Below are 8,484 nucleotides of genomic sequence, written 5' to 3'. Positions count from 1 at the left end.
GGACTTCACTGCATAATCATTAGTCACCAATTATCTCCCCAAGATCATTCTTACTATTAAAAAATATTAATTTCGATCAATTATATGGGGTTTTTTTAATAGTCAATTATATGGTTAGATTATTGGATTCACTTTGATTTATAGTGTTTCCATTGTATCTAGCTCATTTTTGTCATAGGGAATTAATTATATAATAACAACGCTCGTTAATAAATTTTAAATTTAATAAGTGTTGTGAAAAGTAAAATTTATAAAACTCAAAAACTCAAAATATTCTCAGACTCCACACTTTAAATTTATTCTCTCAAATTGTGTTTTTCTACACAAATGGAAAGACCTATTTATAGATCTCAATGGGAGATTAGTCCAAAAATTAAATCATCATCATCTACATCATCACACACTAATTTTCAAAATAATACAACTCAATTTTCAACAATTCTAATATAATATAATATATTTTCAACACTCCCTCTTGTGATGATGATCGTCATATGATGATTCTCTTTATTACGTGTTTTATGCTGCCTCGTTAAAAACCTTACTAGGAAAAATCCAGTGGGATAAAAACCATAGTAAGAAAAAAAGAGTGCAGCCACGTAAACTCCCCCTCATGTTAACATGAGTGATTCTTCACATATTCCGCAGATTGCGCATCCCAATGTTGTATATATGCTTTCTGAATATCGTCGTGGGAAGTGCATTTGTGAAGAGATCTGATGAGTTCTCACTTGATTGAATATAACAGATATCAATATCTTTATTCTTCTCAAGCACTTGAGTGTAGGCAAAGAACTTTGGGGGTATATGTTTTGTTCTGTCACTTTTGATGTATCCTTCTTTCATTTGAGCAATACAAGCAGCATTGTCTTCATACAACGTCACAGGCTTCTTGTCTACTGATAATTCACAAGAAGTTTGGATATGTTGTGTCATTGATTTTAGCCAAACACATTCACGGCTTGCTTCATGTAGCGCAATAATCTAAGCGTGATTTGATGAAGTTGTTACGAGTGTTTGTTTCTGTGAACGCCAAGAAATTGCGGTGCCTCCACGAGTAAATACATATCCGGTTTGGGAACGTGTCTTATGTGGATCAGATAAATATCCAGCATCGACATAACCAATGATACTTTGATTGTTGTCTTTTGAGTACAAAAGTCCCAAATCTGTCGTTCCTTGTAGATAATGAAATATATGTTTAATTCTGTTCCAGTGTCTCTTTGTTGGATATGAACTGAATCTTGTCAATAAATTTACAACAAAAGATATATCTGGTCTAGTGCAATTTGCAAGATACATAAGGGCACCAATGACACTTAGATATGGTACTTATGGACCAAGAATAACTTCATCATCTTCACATGGACGGAATGGATCATTTTCTATGTTTAATGATCTTACAACCATTGGAGTACTTAATGAATTTGATTTATCCATATTAAAACGTTTAAGGATCTTTTCTGTATAATTTGCCTGGTGAACAAAAATTCCACATTCTTTTTGTTCTATTTGCAAACCCAGACAGTACTTGGTTTTTCCAAGATCCTTTATTTCGAATTCTTCCTTTAAGTACATCATAACCTCTTGAATTTCTTTATTCGTTCCAATGATGTTTAAATCATCAACATATACAGCAATAATTACACATCCGGATGTTGTTTTCTTGATGAAAACACAAGGGCATATTGGATCATTTACATATCCCTTTTTCATCAAGTGCTCACTTAGTCGATTATACCACATTCGGCCGAATTGCTTCAACCCATATAATGATCTTTGCAATTTTACAGAATAAAATTCTCTGGGTTTTGAACTTTGTGCCTCAGGCATCTTAAATCCTTCAGGGATCTTCATGTATATATCACTATCAAGTGATCCATATAAGTAAGCCGTAACAACATCCATCAGACACATTTCCAAATTTTCAGACACTGCCAAACTAATCAAATATCGAAACGTAATTGAATCCATAACAGGAGAATACGTTTCTTCATAATCAATTCCAGACCTTTGAGAAAAACCTTGTGCAACAAGTCTAGCTTTATATCTTACTATTTCATTTTTCTCATTTCGCTTTCGAATAAAAACCCATTTGTATCCAACAGGTTTTACACCTTTAGGTGTGGGGAATATAGGTCCAAAAACATTACGTTTATTTAGCGAATCCAATTCAACCTGGATGGCATCTTTTCATTTTGCCCAATCATGACGAGTTTTACATTCACCAAAGGTTTTTGGTTCATGATCCTCGTTTTCATTTATGATGTCACATGCCACATTATAAGAAAATATCTCATCAATATCTTCTATATCTTTTCGGTTCCATATTTTTCCAGTATTAATATAATTGATAGAGATTTCACGATTCTCGTCAGTTTGTGGTTCTGACAGAACATTTTCATCATCAGGTATTTCTTCTGGAACACCATTTTCTATTTTATGATCATCGTGTTTCTCTATGCCTTTTCTTTTCCGAGGATTTTTATCCTTGGAACCGACTGGCCTTTCACGCTTCAAGCGTTTTATGACATCATAAGTGTCTTCAATTTGTTTCTTTGAAATTTCAATTCGAGCAGGGGCATTTACAGCATGTATGATGTATATATGATTTTGTTACCCCTTTTGTATCTGCAAATGCATCTGGCATTTGATTTGAAATTCTTTGCAAGTGCACAATTTGCTGTACATCTTTCTCACATTGTTTGGTCCTTGGATCCAAATGTAACAATGATGGTACATACCATGTGATTTCTTTTTCGATGTGTTTCTTTTCTTCCCCTAACATTGGAAAGATTTCTTCATTAAAATGACAATCAGCAAAACGTGCTGTAAACACATCGCCTGTCTGAGGCTCAAGATATCGAATGATTGATGGACTATCATAACTGATATAAATACCGATTTTTCTTTGAGGACCCATTTTTTATCGTTGAGGTGGTGCAATAGGCACATACACCATATATCCAAAAATTCTTAGATGAGAGATATTTGGTTCTTTACCAAATGCAAGTTGCAATGGGGAGAATTTATGATATGCACTTGTTCTGATGAGAATTAATGTCGCAACATGTAAAATTGCATGTCCCCATATAGAAATAGAGAGTTTTGTTTTCATAATCATTGGTCTAGCAATCAGTTGTAGACGTTTAATCAATGATTCAGCTAATCCATTTTGCGTATGAACATGAGCTACAGGATGTTCAACAGTGATTCCCATTGACATACAATAATCATTGAAAGTCTGGGATGTAAATTCTCCAGCATTATCAAGTCTTATTTTTTTGATTGTATAATCGGGAAATTGATTTCACAATTTTATTATTTGAGCCATCAATCTTGCAAATGCCACATTCCGAGTTGACAATAAGCATACATGTGACCATCTGCTAGAGGCATCTATCAATACCATAAAGTATCGAAATGGTCCACATGGTGGATGAATTGGCCCACAAATATCACCCTGAATACGTTCAAGAAATATGGGTGATTCAGTTTGGATTTTAGCTGGTGATGGTCTTATAATAAGTTTTCCAAGTGAACATGCTTTACATTGAAACTTATTATTCTGAAAGATCTTCTGGTCTTTCAGTGGATGACCATGTGTATTTTCAATAATTCTTCGCATCATTGTTGAACCAGGATGTCCCAATCGATCATGCCAATTTGTTAATATTGATGAATTATCCATCACCATATTTGATTCAATTGGACTTATATGTGTATAATGCAATCCAGTAGGGAGCATTGGTAGTTTCTCAACTACAAATTTCTTTCCTGACTTATATGTGGTAAGACACATATATTTCTGATTTTCATCAGTCATTGTCTCAGTATCATACCCATGAGAATATATGTCATTAAAACTCAACAAATTTCTTTTCGATCGTGGTGAATATAAAGCATTATTTATCAAAAATTTTGTACCATTAGGTAACAAAAATTTCGCTTTACCAAAACCTTCAATCAAGTCTACAGGACCTGATATTGTATTCACCATTGTTTTTGTTGGTTTTATTTCCAAGAAATATCTTTCATCTCGCAGAATAGTGTGCGTTGTACCACTATCCGGTATGCAAATTTTCATGATATTATTTCCATGTTTGCTCATAGAATTTTCCATATCAAACTTCACAAAAATGTAAAAAAAATTAAGTACAATACAAATGTAAAATATAACATGCTTTATAATACAAAAATGCATGAAAAATACAAATTTGTTACAATCTAGTCCCACCAATCTTTTAATCAATGTCTTCGAAATCATTCAAAAAATCTGCAGCACTGAAACTAGTTGAACCAATTAAATGGTCACTATTTTCAAAAAAATTGGTCTCTTTTCCTTTCCCCTTTATTGATTCTTTATAGAGCTTACAAAGGTGCTCGGGGGCTCGACAAGTTCGTGACCAATGTCCCGGAGTGCCACAGTCTCGGTTCTTTTTGAGTACTGAAATAACTATCTCGATTATTTTCATATCCACGACCGCGTCCACGACCACGGTCATTTCTACGTCCACGTCCACGCCCACGTCCTCGACCTCGTCCACGACCAAAATCTGGTCTATTCCTTTGATTTTGGTTTTCATTTTTCATTACGATATTTGCTTCAAGAAATGCCGTTGATCCAATGGGTCGGGATTGATGATTTCTTACTAACAATTCGTTGTTCTTTTCCGCCACAAGAAGACATGCGATTAGTTCGAAATATCTCGAAAATCCACGCACTCTATATTGTTGTTGTAGAGTTATATTTGATGCGTGAAAAGTGGAAAATGTTTTCTCAAGCATTTCCATCTCTGTGACTTCAAGTCCACAGAATTTTAATTGCGAGACTATTCGATACATTGCAGAATTATAATCACTGACTTTTTTAAAATCTTGGAATCTCAACGTATTCCATTCATCACTGGCAGTCGGGAGTATCACTTCTCTTATATGCTCAAATCTTTCTTTCAGCCCTTTCCATAAAGTCATTGGGTCTTTTTCGGTGAGATGCTCACATTTCAACCCTTCATCAAGATGTCGGCGCAAGAAAATCATAGTTTTTGCTTTATCTTGTGAGGTTGATATATTATTTTCTTTAATGCTTTCACTTAGACCCAATAACTCAAGATGCATCTCAACATCAAGAGTCCATGGCATATAATTTTTTTCAGTGATATCGAGTGCAACGAATTCAAGCTTTGCCAAGTTTGACATGGTGGTACTAGAAAAATAACAATGCATTTTATTAGTTAATTTCCATTAATATGACAATACAAAATAATGGATAAACGATGAGTACAAGTAAGTGTACAAATAGAGAAAAAGCATGTGGTGAAAAATCGCTGATGAGTACAAAAATTGTGAGCATGATGATCATAATCGTTATGAAAAATATCCTTAGAAAAGCCAAAAACTCCATCTTCTTCTTTTTCGAAAAAAACCGAGGAGAAAATGTTTTGAGATGAAGAATGAATTTTGGTGTGATTGAAAATAAGTTTGAGTGAAAATATTTATAGGCCAAAAACTAGCCGTTTGTGACCGTTGGGGTAAAGAAAAATCGAGTATGTGTTGAATAAAAATTTGTGATAATGATACAATGCATATAATGATAATCATAATTAAATAATTATGTATATCATATCACATTATTATAAGATCGGTGTCGTAGACAGCCTTTTATATAATATTGTGAAATTATACCAATATAGTTAGTATAAAGTCAGGTATAGTATATCATATCATATTATTATAAGATCGGTGTCATAGACAACCTTTTATATAATAACATGACATTATACAAATATGATTATAATGTTTAAAAACCTTATAGGCTTTTATACTTGTCGTATCCCTTACCGGGAGTGTGGGATGTCGTATTAACATCCTCCCAGGATTTATAACAAGTTTTTTAAAAAAATTCATAACATGATATTATATATTAATATATACACAATAAAAATATATAAACAGTAAAATAAAAATTCTTACTTGTTGAATATTTTTGACTTCTTCTTGTATTTTGGAACGTCGGAAATTATAGAGAACCTTCGAGCGATCGTGCTGATAACGTGTTGTGAAAAGTAAAATTTATAAAACTCAAAAACTCAAAATATTCTCAAACTCCACACTTTAAATTTATTCTCTCAAATTGTGTTTTTCTACACAAATGGAGAGACCTATTTATAGATCTCAATGAGAGATTAGTCCAAAAATTAAATCATCATCATCTACATCATCACACACTAATTTTCAAAATAATACAACTCAATTTTCAACAATTTTAATATAATATAATATATTTTCAACAATAAATAATTTTTTTATGAGTTAAGTTTGATGACTTGATCCATAAAGTTGTATGTGTGTGGTGTTGTTATTACGGCACAACCGCACAAGGTTTACATGGACCTTCATCAATATTTGGGCCAAATTAATGCGTCTTTATTGAAAGCCCAATTGATGCCAGAGGATTCCAGGCATTTGAATTAAATAATCGATAGAAGAATAGAATCCGTGGAAAGTTTAATTATTCTAAACATATAAATTTCAAATCTTAAAATTCTTTTGGAAGGAAAAAAAATCATATTATATAATTGAAGCATGAAAAATGCAACTCTGTTAAAAATGTTGGTTAATTTAGCTGCACTTATTATTTATATAATGATTTTTTTTTTCATCCATCAGATAGTACCCCAGCCGGGGTACGTATTTTGTTTTCTAACCTCGGTCAAACATTTTTTTTAAAAAATGACCTTCTGTAGTATAATGCAAATCACCTGGGGGAGGTTAACTTCCACGGGTGGTTGAGTTCTTATAAAATAACTTGCAACATATATATATAAAACTACAAAAAATATTCATAAGTTACCACATCAAACATCAAAGGGGATGTAGCTCAGATGGTAGAGCGCTCGCTTAGCATGCGAGAGGTACGGGGATCGATACCCCGCATCTCCATTTAATTTGTTTTTGCCATCGACAAAATCTGACCCATTTTGTTATTTGGTTTTAAACTTTTAATAGGCATTTTGCATGTTATATCTCAAAGGGTATTCGCCAAACATTCCAATTTCCTTTTTTTTTTTGAAAGAAAAGTTCCAATTTCTATAAATCTACAAATAAATTCCACACAAACAGGATATCCCTACCAGTTGTAATGGTCAAAGAATTAATTGTATGAATAAATTTTATGAATAGAGATCATAATTTCCAGTCATCGGCACATGTAATATATACGCAATGGTCGCGCCACGATTGTACTACAAATCGCTCGTAATCCAAATAATCGTTAACAATAAGTGATGCCTTTTTTTTATTACCATATCTCTTTATCGAATCTAATTTTTAATCCAGTTCATATTTTTTTAATAAAAAATGTGATAGAATAAAAAATCTACTCACAAAAAATGTTTTTGGTTTTTTTTTAAATATATTCATATCTGAAATGTATTATTGCACATAGTTTTTTGTACTGTTCCCTCCTGAAGTGCGTGGGTTTGGTGAAGAAGAAGAAGTAGTTAAGAACCATTGCATTCTTAGATCAAAATATGAGGATTTTTTTTAAAGAAAAAATAAAGTTTGAAAAAATATTTTAGATCGACTGATGTGATTAATTCATCCCTATTCGCAAGATACGTCACGAATAAATGAATAACGCTTTCTTCTTTGTCTACCGACTCCGACCCAACCATATTCAATTATAAAATCACAAAATTATATTTTCAATTCCAATAAAATGATGACATATTATTATTTTTTATATGAAATTAATATTAGTAGAAAATACGCAATCATGTGCATGCATCCATTGATTTATCAGTTTTCTGCTTGATTAAAAAATACAAAAGAATGATATTCCCCTGATACCCTGGTAAGCCAAGGGTGGCAGGGCCAGAAAAGGCCAGGGGTGTCAGAGCTGTATTAAAGCAGGCTAGGAGCTTCAGGATCCCGGGAGACCAGATCTTCATGACTTAGACAAAGCCCATGTCTCAAGGGCATGATCCCTACGACTACCATAATCCCGAGCCTTCTGGCTCCATCGTGCGTCACAGATAAACGTGGGTAACTCCTGCACCCACGATCCAGATCGTGGCCACTATCCTGGAAATGCGGAGTGACTCTCTCACTCCAAGGCCTATAAATACCTGGCCACAGGCATTTGTAGAGGTATGTTCATCTAAAATCCCAAAGCACTATACTCATTTTTCCTAAAAGCCCACTCTATTTCTAAGTCTGACTTAAGCATCGGAGTGGCCCCGCCAGAAAACCTTCTGGCGCCCCATTAACGTGCTTTCATTCTTTTTCCTTGTGTGCAGATCATCCCGATCCAGGAGGGACAAACCACATTTTACACCTACTAGCCCGGTCATCACGTCAGGCCCACTTTACTACCCTGACAACCCGGGCCCCGGTTTGATAAACCATCATCATTGGTGCCGTCTGTGGGAAGCTTGTTCTATAGACGTAGATATGGCTTCTCATGAGCAAACATCACCTGGA

The 8,484-nt window shown here is 33.8% G+C and overlaps 1 non-coding gene across 1 annotated transcript; it reads left to right on the top strand.

Moving 5' to 3' along the window:
- The first annotated feature begins 6,869 nt into the window (after nucleotides 1-6,869).
- Nucleotides 6,870-6,942, top strand: TRNAA-AGC (transfer RNA alanine (anticodon AGC)). Its single transcript has one exon. It is a non-coding gene; the product is annotated as a tRNA-Ala (tRNA).
- The last annotated feature ends 1,542 nt before the right edge of the window (nucleotides 6,943-8,484 follow it).

Source organism: Henckelia pumila, chromosome 2 (genome assembly GCF_033568475.1).
Source record: "Henckelia pumila isolate YLH828 chromosome 2, ASM3356847v2, whole genome shotgun sequence".
NCBI lineage: Eukaryota > Viridiplantae > Streptophyta > Magnoliopsida > Lamiales > Gesneriaceae > Henckelia > Henckelia pumila.
This window is presented reverse-complemented; position numbering and strand designations above follow the sequence as displayed.